Below are 18,775 nucleotides of genomic sequence, written 5' to 3' on the forward strand. Positions count from 1 at the left end.
GACTTTGATTTTGGTGAGGGAGGCATTAAGCACTCTACAGGTTCTAATTCTGACAAATGCACATATTTTCATAAGAGCATGCAGGGTCACTGCTGAAAGTACTGAGCTGAAATTGAGAAAGTAGGATAGGTTAACCAGTTAAGTGGACATGGAGCGTGAACACAATACAGAAGCAGTTCTTTCTCTGGGAAATATGTGGAGTCTTTTCAGAATCCCCAATTATTCTGTGTGTCAATATTGGCATAGCAAGTAGCATCAGGAGGCAAGGCTCTGTTCTGTGAGCTTCATCACAGGCAATCTCTCAAAAGGTAGTGAGAGAGAGAGAAAACAGATTCTGTGATTATCCTCAAAATGACAGAGTCTACATGGTACTTCCATGTTCTCACACAGTTATTTCAAATACTTTGGTTTACATATTATTAACCCTCACTCATGTTCATATATTGAAATTGACATTTAAATTTTGTTTTCAAAGGAAGTAGTTGCAAATACTATAATTCCTTCCATAATTCACATATATTTATATAAAAAGATACTTAGATTTCTAGATATGGTGGCATGTCTCTATAATGCCAGTTCTTGAGAGACCAAGGTAGGAAGAGAATGAATTTCAGGCCGACTTGGACTACATACCAAGACATGGCCTCAAAAGAAGCTATTTAGATAATTCTGATATAATCTACGCAATAAAATAGAAATACAGGTGTAAACTGACAACCCCTATTAGTTATTTCATAAGTATATTAGAGTGCTTTAAGAGAAACTTTAAAACAATTTTTCCTATTTATGTTTTTTTTTCCTTTTATCATCTCTAAAAGTCTATAGTGACAAACTGGTTTATTTTAAAGTACTTCATTTTTTCTATATAATAAAACCTTACAACAAAATTAAAACATAATAAATAAATTTTGCAAAAAACAATGTTTATTATGCTAACCAAACCCTTCAAGATTTAAAACAATTTGGGCCAGGTGTGGCAGCACACACCTTTAATCCCAGTACTTGGGAGGCAGAGGCCTGTGAATCTCTGAGTTCCAGGCCGGACTTGTCTTCAGAGTGAGTTGCAGGACAGCCAGGAGTACACAAAAACAAAAAAATACAACAAGACAAAACAAAATAAAAAAACAAACAAAAACCACTTTGATTTGGTATTGTTGTATTTTTTTATGTCATTAGTAACTGCTTACGACACATTTTGAATGTGTATTGATAATGTGAAAGAATCTTCCAATTAGATCACACATCTGTAGCCTAGCTTTTTTTTTTTATTTTATACTTTAATTTAATTTTATGTATCAGCCACTGATTGCTCTGTCCTCCCTCCTCCTGCCCCCCCCCCTTCACCCATTCCCCATTCCCATCTCCTCCAGGGCAAGGACCCCCCTGGGGATTCAGCTCAGCCTGGTAGATTCAGTGGAGGCAGGTCCAGTTCCCTCCTCCCTTCACCCAGGCTGAGCAAAGTGTCCCTGCATAGGCCCCAGGCTCCAAATAGCCAGCTCATGCACTAAGGACAGGCCCCAGTCCCACTGCCTTGGGGGCCTCCCAAACAGTTCAAGCTAATCGACTATATGTAAAACAAAGGATGACTAGACTGCTACTCACAACTCCAGGGAGACTACCTAGTAAAGAGGACCCTAAGAAAGACAAAGGGATCACCCAGCGACAGAGAAAAGGATGAGATCTACATGAGCAAACTGGACATGAAGGGGGGTAATGAAGGGCAAGGGTCCAGGGAAAGAGGGCTTAGGGGAGCAGGAGATCCCAGCTGGATCAAGAAAAGAGAGGGGGAACAAGGAAAGAGAGACCATGATAAATGAAGACCCCATGGGAAGAGGAAGAAGCAAAGTGCTAGAGAGGTCCCCAGAAATCCACACAGATACCTCCACAATAGACTACTGGCAATGGTAATATATGTAATTTTGTGAGAAAATGCTGAAAACACTTTGATTTATGGTTATACTGTTCTCATCAATAGAGTCATTGTTTTCTTCGGTTTCTGAGAACTGATTGTCATTAATTTCCTGTTACCCAACTTATATTTCCTAGAGAGTTGGGTGGTATGAAGTATCATTAACTTAGAAATATGTGCTGATATTAATGAGTATAAAAATACAAATATAACATATATAATAAAGTGTTTCAGTATTTTGTTCACGGTGTATTAGAGGTTTGTATATCCTGATAAAGTCTTACAAATGAACTATATTAATAAAGATACTGCCTTATCATTTGATTTCTTCAACATTTTCTGAAAATAATATGTAAGTATAGTAGTTTAAAGGCTTTCCATAAAAACTGTCATATGTAGTGAACACTAATAAGAGAAAAAAAGTATCTGGATTGTTGTCACATTCCATGTGAGAGAGATAATAGCAAAGCCAGGATTAAAAAAAAAAACAAAACTTCAGAGCTCCACCTCTAATCTCATGCCATATATGCATGACAGATTGAATGTATCTGTATGAAATACAATATGTTTTAGTTGTCACTTCTCTGACAGACAATGATGTTGAAAATATCTTTGTAAGCTTATTGGTCATTTACATACATTTTTTGAGAACTGTTTGTTTATTCCATTAGCCTATATATTGTTTAGAGTGTTTGATTTCTTGTAGTTTCTTTTTTTATGAATTTTTGTATTAGTTTTTTATAACTCTTTATATGTTTTAGATATTAATCCTTTTCTTCATGTGTATAGATAGTATTTTTTCTCCAATTCTGTAAGCTTTCCTTTTACTGAACGAACTCTTTATTTTGTTGGGCAGAAATTTTAATTTTTGTATATGTATCAATAATAAACATGCTGAAAAATATTTAGGAACAATTTCATTCTATATATATATATATATATATATATATACACACACACATCTGTACATACATACATCTATACATCTTATACATATATACATATATACATATATATATATATATGTATATATATATATATATATATATATATATATATATATATATATATTAGAGTAAAACTCATCAGGGATGTAGAGACCTCAATATTTCAAAGTATATGGCACTGAAGAACAAAATTGAAGAGAATATAGGAGATGGGAAGACATTCTGTGCACATACTTAGAATAAAAAGGTGTGGTGATATATTATGTACCCTAATAAACTTGCCTGAGGATCAGAGGACAGAGCCAGCCTCTAGATTAGACATAGAGGCCAGACAGTGGTAGCACACACCTTTAATCTTATCACTTGGGAGGCAGAGATTCATCTGGATCTCTGTGAGTTCAAGACTACACTGAGCTACATAAGATTGATCCAGTACAGGAGAGAAACAGATCCAGGCAGCGGTGGCACACACCTTTAATCCCAGCACTTGAGATCTCATGCTTCTGCTTGGGAAGCACACACTCCTTTAATCCCAGAAGTAATATGGCAGGACAGAGAAAGGTGTACAAGGCGTGAGAAGACAAGAACTCACTCTATTTAGGCTGAGGATTTCATAGAGTTAGTAAAGAACTAGTGGCTGGCTGTTCTGCTTCTCTGATTTTTTTGCTTTCACCCTGATATCTGGCTCTGGGTTTTTTATTGAAACACCATCTAAGATTTGAACAACAAAAAAGTAATATTGTGAAGTGGCTATCTTATTCAAAACAATCTACAGATTCAAAACTCCAACATTATTTTTCACAAAAATAGAAAAATAAATAAATTCATGTGGAATCATAAAATACCTAGACACCCAGGGAAATTCTGTGGAAAAGCAGTAACACAGGAGCAATCATCATCTCTGATTTCAACTGAAAATATGGAGCTGTGGTGACAGGAAGCAGCATGGTACTGAAATAAAAGTACACAGTGATCAACAGATAAGACAGAGGGCAAACCCAGACAACTAGAGCTATTTGAATTTTGACGAAGATGAAAAAATTGCACAGTGGAGAAAAAAATTCCTCTTTAGCAAAGGATTCTGAGAAAACTGGATATCCACATGCATAAGAATGAAAGTAGATCCTCAGCTCACCTTGCACAACAGTCCATCCAAAATGGATATAAGATCTTAGGAGAAGATCTGAAGTTCTGGGGCCGTGAGAACAACACAATACATATAGGAAACAATTCAAGAGCAAGGCATAGACAAGCACCTTCTAAGTGTAACTCTGCTCTCAATTTTGTAGTTTTATCTTTCCTTGAGATCTAGAAATTCCACTTAGTTGCACACCCAACAGTTTCACCCTGTCATTTAGCAAAGAGCTTTTGTGTCCTTTCCATTGCTTTGGTAACATTTTGTAAACCAGGACTGTATATTTGAAAGTCTTATTTTTTTTTTAAACTTCTGACATCTTATCTGGTAGTTCATTAGCTTTTTAACAAAGTTTCTCAATTATTGTTCCTTTACATTGAGCCTCTTAAGCTCTTTTTTTTTTCTTCAAGATTATTCAAGTGATCTTTGTAACTTCAGAGAAACTTAAAATCTTCTTGTCAGTTTCTATTATTCAACCAACAAAAATCCTGTCACAATTTTGATTGGATATATTGTTATTATACAGATACATCTGAAGAGAATTAAAATCTTAACAATTTGGGTTTCTACATATTATGGATTTCTGTACCTGTAGAGTGGTGAAGTTCTGGGCTTTATTATTTCAATTATCTTCTTTTTTATTATTATTATTTTATTTTACAATACAATTCAGTTCTACATATCAGCCACGGATTCCCTTGTTCTCCCCCCTCCCGCCTCCTCCCCTTCCCCCCAGTGCACCCCCCATTCCCACCTCCTCCAGGGCAAAGCCTTCCCCACAGACTGAGATCAACCTGGTAGACTCAGTCCAGGCAGGTCCAGTCCCCTCCTCCCAGGTTGAGCCAAGTATCCCTGTATAAGGCCCAGGATCCAAACAGCCAGCTCATGCACTGAGGACAGGTCCCAGTCCCACTGCCTGGATGCCTCCCAAACAGATCAAGTCAATCAACTGTCTCACCCATTCAGAGGGCCCAATCCAGTTGGGGACCCCTCAGCCATTGGTTCATAGTTCATGTGTTTCCATTCGTTTGGCTATTTGTCCCTGTGCTTTATCCAACCTTGGTCTCCACAATTCTCACTCATTTAAACCCTCCTCTTTCTCGCTAATTGGACTCCCGGAGCTCCACCCGGGGCCTAGCCAGGGATCTCTGCATCCAGTTCCCTCAGTCATTGGATGGGGGACGACAATTAGGGTGTTTGGCCATCCCATCACCAGAGTAGGTCAGTTCGGGCTGTCTCTCGACCATTGCCAGCAGTCTATTGTGGGGGTATCTTTGTGGATTTCTGTGGGCCTCTCTAGCACTTTGCTTCAACCTAGATGTCCTTCAACTGAAGAATGGATAAATAAAATGTGGTACATATACACAATGGAATACTACTCAGCAGAGAAAAAAACAATGACATCATGAGGTTTGCAGGCAAATGGGTGAATCTAGAAAAAAATCATCCTGAGTGAGGTAACCTAGACTCAGAAAGACAAACATGGTATGTACTCACTCATAGGAGGATACTAGATGTGGAACAAGGATGACTGGACTGCTACTCACATCACCAGGGAGGCTACCTGGAAAACAGGAACCCAAGAAAGACACGGGGATCTCCCAATGATGGAGAAATGGATGAGATCTACATGAACAGCCTGGACATGAGTAGGGGTAATGAAGGGCGAGGGTGGAAGGAAAGAGAGCTTGGGGGAGCGGGAGATCCCAGCTGGATCAAGAACAGAGAGGGAGAACAAGGAATAGGAGACCATGGTAAATGAAGACCACATGAGAATAGGAAGAATCAACTATCTTCTATAATAAGTCTGAACTGTAAAACTACTTGTACATTTCCCAGAGATGCTTGAGAATCCAAAATTAACAAGTAGCCATAGAGATCTGGAACTTATTTTTATTTTTTTGTGATATGAAAATGCATATGTGTATTTCTTTTGTTTTTCTGGTTTTTTTTAGTTCCATAAAATCTGTGCATCTAAATCCCTTAAATGCTTCAGTACTAATTTCATTCAGTGTACTGGAGGCCCAACACTGACTATTAGCATTCTTCTCAGTGCTGAGAAACAAACCCTTGTTTGTGTTTGCAGTTGAGAGTTATAAATTACAATGAAATATCATTCAGTTATAGTCATTCTCCAAGACTGTAAAGAGATGGATGGTCTCAAGGGGAGGGTTGTCATAAAAAGGAAAATCAAACCAGCTGAATAATACAATAAGTCTCTATATAAAGCTGGCTCAGCCAAGCAGAGATATGAAAGGTGGCAGCCTTTGAGGAGATGGCTGACAGATTTCATTTGTCCAGGATCAGATCCTGCCCTGGTGCCGCGTGTCATATCTCCCCCCACCCCGTCAGTGTTGTACAGGCACCCTGTGCATGTCTGTCAGGGGAGCATGGAAGGGCTGCAGGTTAAAGGCCAGGCAGAGTTAGGTGAACAGTTTGAAAAGCAACCATTTTTTCCTCTTTCTCCCTGCTACAGACTTCACAGTCTCTCCAGCTGACTGACGAATCATACAAAATTAAACATGATGATCGAATAAACATTCCATTTGTATTATTCTTTTCCTTCTCTTATTCTTTTTTGCTTTGTTCTTCTTTAATATTCACTATTCCATATTCTTTTATCTCAGATTTTCTTAACTCTATATTTTTTTAAAATATAAATTTTCCCTCCTGGCCTCAGTTTACTGAATTCACTATTTTAATTAGTAAGTAAATAGTTTATAAGTAAATAAATAGTTTTATAATAATTAACTGGCACTTATTGTTTGATAAATGTAATGTTCTTTGAATGAGAGGAAATATTTTCCTGTCTTCTGATGCTTCATCAACTTTCTTAAATGAGAGCATTCCTAGCCTTAATCTCTGTCTCTTTCTCTTCCCCCGCCACTGTACTATGGCATTGTACTAAGGACTAGGAACTGAACAAAGAATAAATGTCCATGTCTTACATAGATCATTTTAACAACAGATCATCTGCTGCCTTGATCTTGATAATTAAACATTCTAATAATATGTAATTGAGGTGTCCAAGAATTTCACAGTAAAGATCACACCCTTAAAGACCTTCACAGGTACATACATGGATATATGACTAGCATACATGACATGCTTAACAGAGAACAGAGAAACACTGTGAAAACTCCTGACTCACAGACTGGGCACAGTAATTGTAATTTGCTACATTTTAAAGATGTCAGTTATGTAGTAAAAGAAAACAAATATAGAATCATTTTTTTATATATATATTTTCAGACTCTGCACCATTACACTATTTGAGGATAGAGGTTTTCCTCCATTTTTTTTTTAAATACAGTTGCTTCCTATGTAAAATTTCCTTTTTCCTATCAACCACCAACTCGTGGTTATTCTCAGTCCCTGTTTGCCCACATTTCCTGTCTCATGATCTTCTCCACATTTAAGTAAGCAATGCCAAATGACTTAAATATTACTGTGCTGGGAATCTCTGAAGTCTTCTATTTCTGTCCTCCCAGAACTAAAATCTCAAAACACCTGTGGTGATGACACCACCCAAAGGCTCCACTTCTGAATCTTGTCACACTTAGAGGCAAATGTGAATTTGGGAGAGCAGTAACAAGCATTAGTATATTACATATCCTATCTCTGCAATGCTTTGCCTTATCTGGTGTAGGGGGGATGCCTACCTCAAAGGCCATAGGGTTAAATCTGTAAGACACTATAGAACTGTTGGCGATCTTCAAGTTTACATGACTGTTGTTGTTGTCATCACATCTTTTAAATAAGTACTTAGTAAAGCTTTCTGACACCTGACAGGAGAATTCTGTGGAATGAGAGGCAGTCAACTTGTGTACTAGGAAGGGTCCTAGAAATTGTTCTCTACCTCTTTAAAAAGCTCATTAGTAGACACTTGAAAGTCATGAGCCAAAATGTATTTCATTTGCATAATTTGCATATATCATCCTAACAACCAGGTATTTGTCTTATTCTTTCTTAGCCTGTTGTCAGTAATTCCAATGTTTCTCCAAGCATGCCATAGTCTGATGAGACAATACCTTACAATACATAGTTCTATGTCTTATATAGTGTCTTCTAATCAGTATTTATAAGGACTTTCTTTTGTAATTATTTTTAATAAAACTTTTGAGAAGATATTTCTAAAGACAAAATGCAGTAGTTCATCATAAACCCATTGTTATGGCTAGACACATAACACATGCAGACTGACATCACTCATACAACAGGACAGACAGACACACTGGGACAGATACAGATATACATGAAGGCACAGATTCATACTCATACAACAGGAGGGAGATGGAGGGCACATGGAGCAAGGAACCAACTTAGACAGTAGCCAATCCTGGTGTGCAGATTATATGCATAGGTGATTAACGCTGAGTCACCAATAGTGAATCGGTATCACACTAAGGAAACACATGAAATAAAAGCTTCCCTTTGGAATAATTTAACCAAAAGTGAGTCCACCTTTGAATTCTCTACTTCATGGAGTTTTAAGTCTTGACTTCAAAGTATACGTGGTGCTATATTGTGTACCCTAATAAAATTTTCCTGAAGATCAGAGAGACAAAGGAACAAGACACTGCCATGTCTTACCTCTAGGATTCCTCAGCCTGAAAAGCCTCTAGCTGAAAGGGGCTTTAGTTCCTGTCTCCTCACACCTTATATACCTTTCTCCACCCAGCCTTTACTTCCTTCCTAGTGCTGGGATTAATGGCATGTGTGCTTTCCAAATACTGGAATTAAAGGTGAGAGACCTCAAGCGCTGGAATTAAAGGTGTGTGACTCCCAAGTATTGGGTTTAAAGGTGTGTGCCACCACTGCCTGGCTCTATTTCTCTCCTAGACTGAGTCAATCTCATGTATTCCATGGTGGCTTTGAACTCACAATGATCCAGATGAATCTTTGCCTCCAAGTGCTAGGATTAAAGGTGTGTGCCACAACTGCCTGGCCTCTATGTTTAATCTAGTGGCTTGTTCTGTCTTCTGATCTTCAGGCAAATTTTATTAGAGTACACAATATATCACCACAGGTGTATTATAAACTTTGAATTGATATTTAGGAAAACTTACAGTCTTTTGGAATGTATGATTTCAGATTATTGCATTGCCACAGTGTAGAAGAAACCCAGAAGGCTCTACATAGATAAAACTGCTCCAATATGCTTAGACCAATGTATGTCATCTTTAGGAAGTGTGAAAGAGCTGTCCAGTGACCTAGAGTATGCATAAAGACTCAGGTTCTTCTGCAGGTAATCAGCAGAGACAAAAGTTCATGAACTTCTTGGGAAACTGTATTACCCACTAAAGTACTGCATTATAGTTAGGTTAGGAGTAGGTTCTTCTTATAATGTTTTTAAGGACATTTCCAACATGGCTGCAGAAATAAACTATTAGGAAGAGGCAATGAAATTAAAGTATTTATTATGCTCAGGTCCTCGTCGAGAGGGAGGTATAGCATTCTACTCAAGAAGCCATGTAAAAGGAGCTTCAGGAAATAGACTCAATCCAGAATGTCAGTAGCTGATGGGAGTGAGAGGGAGAGAAGAAGGAAATGAAAAGGGAGAAGTTTGGTCTCTAGAATCGAGGTTACAACAGTCTGGGATTGTAAAATAGGAAATGTGTGGACTTTTCATGGTGGTGCACCTAGCTGCTGAGACAGTGTGCTCAAATCAGGCTTATGGGGATATTGAGGCAAGAGAAAAATGTGAGGCTTTAAATTTAATAAGGATATAGAGTGCTCTTGTCAATACAAGTGACAGTTTAATATGTTAAAGTGATAACAGCACAAATATTTCTACATGTTTTTGAAAGATGCAGCATAAATCTTGGAAACTGATATTTATGGAGTGACACTCTTAATAAATTATGAAATAATACTGAGCAATTCAAAGAAATAGACTATTGGTCCTCAATCTTTAGACAAATTTCTAAGAATTATGCTAAGTAAAAATAACTAATCTTCAAAGTACATGTAAAATATGATTAAAATACAGCCTTCTCAAAATGACACATTTACAGAATTGGCAACAGAGCAGTATATTTTCTTGGATTAAGGAAGACCAGTTTGTCTACCAGACAGCACATGGCTGGAGGGTTCATGTTGAGGGAAGAGTTTTGTATTTTCTTTTCAAAATCATTTTAGTGTCAGTGAGATGGCTCAGTAAGCAAAAGCACTTGTTGTACATTAGTTACTTAATTAGCTTTACAAGGGTCTATGTTCCTGGGAAAAGCTAAGTTCTGTCTTTTCTTTCTGGTCCTCATTTATGTACATCTTCAACTACTGTTAAATGCTATGGAACACAGAAAGAAGACATAAAAAGGAAACAAATCATCAACCAAGCTGAAGAAATCCTACATAGAATAGTCTAGCTTGTGGTGATATTTTATTTGTGCTGAAATGTTGTGATATTTTATTTGTGCTTTAATAAATAAAGCTTGGTCTGGAGATCAGAGGAATAGGAACAGCTATTATAAGTAAACAAAGAATTCAGCACACGCCTTTAATCCTATCACTTGCCAGGCAGGAATCTGTCTGGATCTCTGTGAGTTCAAGGCCACACTGGAAACAGCCAGGTGTGGTGGCATACGCCTTAAATTCCAACACTCCAGTTAACCATGGAGGTCTGGAGGTCTGTACAGACAGACAGGAAGTGACAGAGCTGGGCAGGAAGAGCAGTGATGTAGCTGGACAGAGAGAGCAAATCAGATGGCAGAACAGCAAGACACATAGGCATGGGTAGACAGGAAGTAACTCTCATTTGGAAGCTGCAGAGTTGGTGAGATAAGGTTAGCTGTGGCTTTCCCTAATTCCCTGATTTTTCTCAGGTTTTCACCCCTATATCTGGCTCCATGTTTTTTATTTAATAAGACCATTTAGAAATGCATCTATACTAGCTCACTATTTGAAACAAACAATGTTAACTCCTGATTGCAAAATAAATAGGTTTTTATATTGGTCATTGTTTAAATTCAGTGTATTTATCTGGCACTCTACTTACTGCTAAAGATCCAGTTGGTAGAATAGCCAAAGGCTGGCTCTTCTTAGAGAGCCTATGTTTCTATTGGAAAAAAAGAAAGAAAGAACGAAAACAAATTAGCATGTGGTTTACTGAGAAAAGATTGAGTGTACAAATCAATGCAGTGTAAACAAATGAGGTTTAAGATGGAATGACATGCAGTTATATTGATAAAGTACTGTGGCAGATGAGAGTTCAGGAGCAAGGGATGTGAGAACTAAAGTTCATGAAACTTATGGGATAAAATATTACTTACAACTAATTCATTAGCACAGGTAAAATGACTGTTATTTTTATGTATCAGGCCTGAGAATACAATCAAAACAGACTGATATTTAATATAATGTATGTAATTATAGCCCCACAAATATATTCTTCTGCAAGGTGATGCAGGAAATAAAACAATCCAAGATTGGAAGATAAATGTTTTTGTGGGTTGTACTTTGGAGACCTGTTACTGGTAATAAGAACAAGTATAGAAGGTATTATAATCGCATAAACACAGAAATCATTATGCAATCAGTTCATCATCTCAATGTTTTATCACTTTGTATTAAATATTTGGCACAATACCGATCGAAAGTAACTCATTTTGTCACCAAATACACTCTGGAAATTGTGTGCTATTCTACAAGAAACCATATTTGGTACGTGAGGCAACTGAGGCTCAAAGAGGTAAAAGACTTTCTAAGCTCAGATCAGCATCAGTGCTATTCAGATGGAGAAGAAACTGGAGGATATAGCAGCCCTACAACCTGCTGTTTCCCCTGTGAAGGGCTCTGAGACTAGAGGGGACTTACACATCCTTTGCTAGCCCTACTCATACTTCACCTCCTAATTTGTAACTGAGCTAGGGGTAAATCATAACTATCAGCTCTAGAACTAACTAAATGTTTCTTTTTTTTTTCATTTTTCTTTATTAAGAAATTTTCTACTTACTCTGCATACCACCCACAGATCCCACCTCCTCCTTCCTCCCACTCCCCAGCCCTCTCTCCCAAGTCACCCTACATTCCCACATCCCCCAAATCAAGGTCTCCCATGGGGAGTCAGCACAGCCCAGCACACTGAGCCTAGGCGGGTCCAAGCCCCTTCCCACTGTACCAAGGCTGCGCAAGGTGTCACACCACAGGCACCGAATTCCCAAAAGCCTGCCCATGTACCAGGGATGGATCCCAATCCCCCTGCCTGGGTGCCCCCCAAACAGTTCGAGCCAAACAACCGTCTTCCATATCCAGAGGGCCTAGTCCAGTCCCATGGGGGCTCCACAGCCACTGGTCTACAGTTCATGGGCTTCCACTAGTGTGGCCGGTCATCTCTGCACATCTTGTCATCGTGATCTCCACATCCCCGGCCTGCAGTATCCCTCCTCTCTCTCATTGATTGGATTCTCAGAGCTTAGCCTGGTGCTTGGCCATGGATCTCTGCATCTGCCTCCATCAGTCACTGCACAAAGGCTCTATGATGACAGTTAGGTTATTTGCTAGACCGGTCACCAGAGTAGACCAGTCCAGGCACCCTCTGGACCACTGCCTGAATGTTTCTTAAGACCTTTAGAGGTAGGTATCAGTGCCTGTTACTGAGGCTATTATAATGAGGAGGAATCAACTCAGCCAGAGCTGTATTGCCGATAGGGAAAGATCTTGGAATTACCAGAACGAATGCCTTAGTCCCACTAACCAGGCCCCTCTTAGACCTTGCCAGTTCATCTTAGTGTCACTGTCAACTAGTTTTCATCAGTAATTTGGGCCCATCTTAAACTATAGATTAGAGCTTCCAGGGGGATAAAAATAGTTTCCTGCCTAGTGTAATCCCTATACACAGCCTTCAGGATCCCTCCTTCTCCTTGCAGAAGTCACTCTGCCTTCTTTCCTAGGGCTGTCATACTGCTATATGGTGGGTACACAGCTAAGCAGAAATCACAAGCAATGTGTGAATTTGTCCTTTCTGTGACCTGAGCAGCATTCAAACTTAGCATGAAGGATTTTAGTTAATTCTCCAGAAATAGAAATTAAGGAAAATTCATTGTTCAAGATAACACAAAATAGCTGAGGAAAACATAAGCCAGACAATTAGAATCAAGTGGAATTTTCCCTATGCTCTACATGACCTTGGCTAAATCATTTAATGACATTAAGACTTGATTTCCTTATATGAAAGATCGTTTGAGTACCGTTAAGTCTCACTGCATTTTTGCAGAGGTTTAGTGATCTGTCACCTAGAAAGCCTTCAGCAGGGTTTGTATACAAAGGACATTAAATGAATGCCTGTGTTCTTCACCTTCCCTCTTACGTGTTGAAATGACTGAGAAGGTGCATGTGATTCACCAAGGACATGCAACGGAGTTAGCATCAAAGAATCCTAAGGTAAGGACAATCTTTGATCATCGTATACTGTTTCCCTTGATGGCTGGTTCCAGGAATCGAGGCTCTCTGTCGTCTCTAATGCCCTGCATTAAAGCAATGCTTTATCTACTTGAACAGCTGAACATCTATTCAAAACCCAACTACTTAGACAGAAAAAAAGCACAATATATCAAACAGGAAATAATTTGATTTCTCGAGTGTGTCGTGACCTAGATTATGTTGACTTTCAGAGTGCTGCATTTGTTCCTCTTGCTGAATGTGCTTTTAATAAAACATTTGCTTTAAATAAGTTTCTGACTTTTCCTTAAAAATCAGATAGGCAAATTTCAAAGGAAATTACATTTGTTCTTAAGATTTTGAATCATAGCTTGGACAAGAATACTCTTACCTATTTTCTACTGCAGATAATTATCTAAATTCTGAATTAATATGAATCAAAAAGTATGAGTAAGGGACAGTATCTCTGGAATCTAAAATTGTATCCTATTTTTTAATGTGGTATTGCTTGATGATGTACTCATTCTGAACACACACAGGCACACACTTACAAAATTGAAGATACATGAGTAATGTTTCAAGATAGCTTGATATGAAGCATAGAAGAGAAAGGACTTCCCACATCTGCCTCAGTAGTAAGCCACCTGGGGAGAGTTTGTGGTGAGAATGTTAAAATGTGAACTCCTTAGTCTTAGCTGTAGCAATGAGATTTGAAAGTTCTGAACATGGTCAGATTGATTCTGGTGCAGATGTGGAATTGCTTCTCTATGGTCTGCAGTAGCAGTAACAACAATAAAAACAATGATTCCATCCAATACTATTATCAAGTCATTTATTATAATATAAACATCAAAGTGAAAACAGTGTTGCCTGTCTCCAGTCTTCTCTGATCTCACATGCCTAAGCTGCTTAACATCACTAGTGCGATCAGTTATGGATGAGATAGGGTTGACTTGTTTGCAGGCAAAAGCAGCATGTAACTTGAAATTTCCCTCTGAGTATTCTGTGTTCTCCATTCTTGGCCAGACACACCCTGGAGCAGAGGTCATCTATTTTCCTCACTGTATCTTTTTCTGGTGGAGCCATCTTTTTAGGAGTAGCACAAAACTGCTGACCCATGAAGGACAGCTGGATTTGATAATGTCACAGAGGTCACACAGTAACTTCCCAGTGTTTCCCACTTACTCATTCATCCCAGACAACTATAATGATCTCCTGTGAGGGATCCTATTCATCCCAGCTTAAAAAAATCAAAAAAGCCTGATTAATCAGGATCAAAGTTCAAAATCCTTCATGCACCAGCTCATTTCTCCCAAATTACTGCATGCCTCTTTTCCCTTTGCAATTATCTTTTTCTCTTCTTTTTGTGCCTGGATTATATTGATACTTTTCTGTGATTTGGAGAGTTAGTAACTGCTTCCTCTCCTGTCCTGTCCTCTCTCCACTCACCTCATCTTTCCCAGAACTTTTTGCATATGACTTTGTAATCTAATTTCTTAAATAAAATATCAACTTTTCCCTTCAGGACTTACTTGAGTTTCCCACAGTTATTTTTGATTATTAAGCTCCACTTCCTTCAAAGTACCTGTTTCAGGATATATATATTTGTTTTTGTTTTTTCAAGACAGGGTTTCTCTGTGTAGCTTTGTGCTTTTCCTGGAATTCGCTTTGTAGACCAGGCTGGCCTCGAACTCACAGAGATCCACCTGCCTCTGCCTCCCAAATGCTGGGATTAAAGGTGCATATTTTTTTTTCTGTGTGAGATTTTCATTCTTTCGCTGCCTTTCCTTCTAGAATGTATGTTTCATGATAGAACAGACAGATGTCTCTGGTGACCACTTCAGATTTCAGTAAGTAAAATATACAGAAGTATGCTTTCTGCTTAAGACTCTCAGTGCTGATTACAACAGCTAGTACACAAAAGGTGCTCAATAAATGTTGTACTTGAAATGAATAGATGGTATAGTTACCTACTTTCTCAGCAGACAAAAAAATTTTATTCGGAATACTTCTGAGCATTAATAGACTGACAATGAATAAATGATATTTTACTGTTATTGAATATACTAGAATAGTCCATGTAAATGCAATTTAATCAATTATTTACAATTTAGAAAATGAAGAAAAGGTAAAAATAATACCATTTGTTGCCACATAATCTAAAATCCTGGTGGTAAGTGCTGCTAATATCTAGATGTTTTTATTCTTCTATATTAATGGAAATTCTATTAGCTTGAATGACATCATTTGCCAGTGTTGTTAATCTCATTAAAATGTTTGTGTTCGTGCCTGTATGTCCCCGTGTGTGGTTCCAAAATATACTTAATCATTTAAATTGCTTGTGACATTTTATTGCAATCCATACCTTAATGAAAACTTTATGTATGATTTTTGATGTATGACCCTGATTATTTTAGTGAAAATTTGAGTGATTTCTTTAATAAATGCTTATAGCACTCGTGTAGTGTGTTACTATTTTTACTTGAGTTGATGATATTTTTCATTTCTCAGAACTTTATTTTATCAGTAAGGGGGGTTGAATCTGGTGCATCCCACAATGTTGGTCTAGTGTACAACATTCAGCTACCTCATCAGACTTCATAACTCTAGTTTTTCGTTACTTTTCCACATAGCTCATTGTTTGACTATAGTATCTTTAATGCTTCTAAAACTATGATTTTTTTTTATTTTCTATCAGAACTACATCATTTCTTCCAACTGCACTTTGACTAATTATGTGTTATCAATGATAGAGATACTCTTTAACTGGATGGAATAACTGAGAATTGTGTTTGTAGTTGAAATAACACTGATTATTTTCTGGACAGCTGATTTTGTGCCTGGCAATTGCCAACTGTGTAATTCATTGAAGATTAAGGGAGAATAACAAAATGCATATTCTCTGAAAGCTTGCAATTTCTTAAAAAGATAAAATAAAATTTGTAAGACAAATTGCTAAATGGTTTTATTAATAAAAAAAAAAAACCCAGAGCCAGATATTGGGGTGAAAACTGAGAGATCAGAGGAATAGAAAAGCCACAGCCAACCTCACCTTACCAACTCCTCAGCTTCCAGAGAGCTACTTCCTACATACTCATGCCTATATACCTCTCTGTGCCCAGCTATATCACTTCCTGTCTGTTTGTTTAGACCTCCAGACCTCTATGGTTAACCAGTGCTGGGATTAAATGCATGTGCCACCATGCCTGGCTCTGTTCCCAGTGTGGCCTTGAACTCACAGAAATCCAGATGAATCTCTGCCTCCAGAATGCTAGAATTAAAGGTGTGTGCCACCACTGTCTGGCCTCTATGTTTAATCTAGTGGATGGCTTTGTTCTCTCATACACAGATAACTTTAATATGGTACACAATATATTGGGGTATATGATATATCACAAAAATTGTTTGGAAATATCATCATAAGTAGTATAAATCTGACTAAAGGATTCTGGCATCTAAGTAACAAGGAGAGATCCTGGCTAAGATCAACCTCACATTTTGGTGAGCAAAACACACCGAAAGGTATCTTCCATCTGAGACAACACCTGTCACATCTGCTGGTGTAGTGGCCATGAGTGGAAACTGGCTCCTGGTAAATCTACTCTTTATATATAAAAATAATCTATTAATAGTGTGTGTGTACTGTGCATGTGCCAATTCACATGTAAGTCAGAAAACAAATTTGTACAGTTCTCTCCCCTCTCTCTTTTGATATTACAATGTAATCACATTTCTCCCTTTGCTTTCTTCCCTCCCAAACCTCCCATATACTCCTCTTGCTCTCTTTCAAATAAATGCCATCTTTTTAAATTGTTTTTACTTACATAGGCGTATATGTGATTTATGTATATTCCTGACTATAACCAACTCAGTCTGTGTGTTACTTGTATGGATGTTCTCAGGACTGACAATTTGGTATTGGATAGTCAATAATGCTGTGCTCTTTCCTGGTGATGAGTCTCCCAGCTCTTAGCATTCTTTAGTGGCCTGTAGTACATTTTGTACAGTTGAGGGTCTCATGTGCTTTCCCTGTCCCCTTTGGCATGTCTATTTGTGTTGTTCTTGTTCAGATCATGTTTGGGAAGTCATGTTGGTGAAACATTATGCATTTAGCCTCTGACATTCCTAGAAGGCACATCTCATGCCAGGTGGAGGTGGCGCACGCCTTTGATCACAGCACTCAGGAGGTAGAGGCAGGTAGATCTCTGTGAGTTCAAGGCCAGCCTGGTCTATAGCATGAGTTCCAGGACAGGCAGGGGCGTCACACAGAGAAACTCAATCTCTCTCCCTCCCTCCCTCTCTCTCTCTCTCTCTCTCTCTCTCTCTCTCTCTCTCTCTCTCTCTCTCTCTCTCACACACACACACACACGCACACACACACACACACACACACACACACACACACACACTAGAAGACACATCTCACAGTAAAGTCCCTGGTCCCTGATTTGGCTCTTGCAACCCCCCTCCCCCCACCCATCCATCAATGTTCCCTCAGTCTTAGGTCCAGGCACATTTTCCAGACATATCTGGTAGGACTGAGCTTCACAATTTGAATTTTCATTGATTGTGTTTTTCTGTAGTGGTATCTATCTGTTGCAAAGAGAAGTTTCCTTGGTCTGGGACTTGAACACAGTGTTCTCCAAAGAAGACTATAATGACTAAGAAATATCTTAAAATATGTTCACTGTACCTATTAGGAAAACATAAAAATAATCCTTTGAGATTTTATCACACTCCGTCATAATGCACACATCAACAAAACAACTGACAACAAATGCTGGAGGTGATGTGAGGAAATGGGAACCCTTGTTCACTGTTGCTTTGATTGCAAAGAGGTTAAGCCACTATGGAAATCAGTGTGGAGACTTCTCAAAAAACTAAAAATTAATCTATCAAGTGACCATATACATACCACTTTTCAGCATATGCCCTAAGGACTCAAGGTCCCACTCTATAAACACTTCCTTAGCCATGTTCATTGTTTCTCTATTCACAGTAGATAGGAAATAGAAAGAGGATAAATGTCCTTCAACCTACAAATGGATAACAAAATATGGTATATACACACTATGAAATTCTATACAGCTATAAAGACAAACTATGAACTTTGCAACTAAATGGATGGAACTAGAAAAGATCATATTGAGTGAGATAACACACATTCAGAAAGGCAAACCTTGCATGTTCTATCTCATTGGAGGCTCCTAGCTCCAAATCTTCAGATTTGATACATAGCCTGGAATAGCTGCAGAAACAAAAAGTATATGGAAGCATTGTCAGGATATTGTTTGCAGAGAAAGAAGAATAGCAGGATACTTACTACAAGTGATCTGATAGGAGAAATGGGAAATGGGGGATCTTTAGTGAGGAGGCAGGTGAATATAGAAGAAGGAGGGCAGAGAG

This window comes from Peromyscus californicus, unplaced genomic scaffold (assembly GCF_007827085.1).
Source record: "Peromyscus californicus insignis strain IS unplaced genomic scaffold, ASM782708v3 Scaffold_8__1_contigs__length_139910024, whole genome shotgun sequence".
Classification (NCBI taxonomy): domain Eukaryota; kingdom Metazoa; phylum Chordata; class Mammalia; order Rodentia; family Cricetidae; genus Peromyscus; species Peromyscus californicus.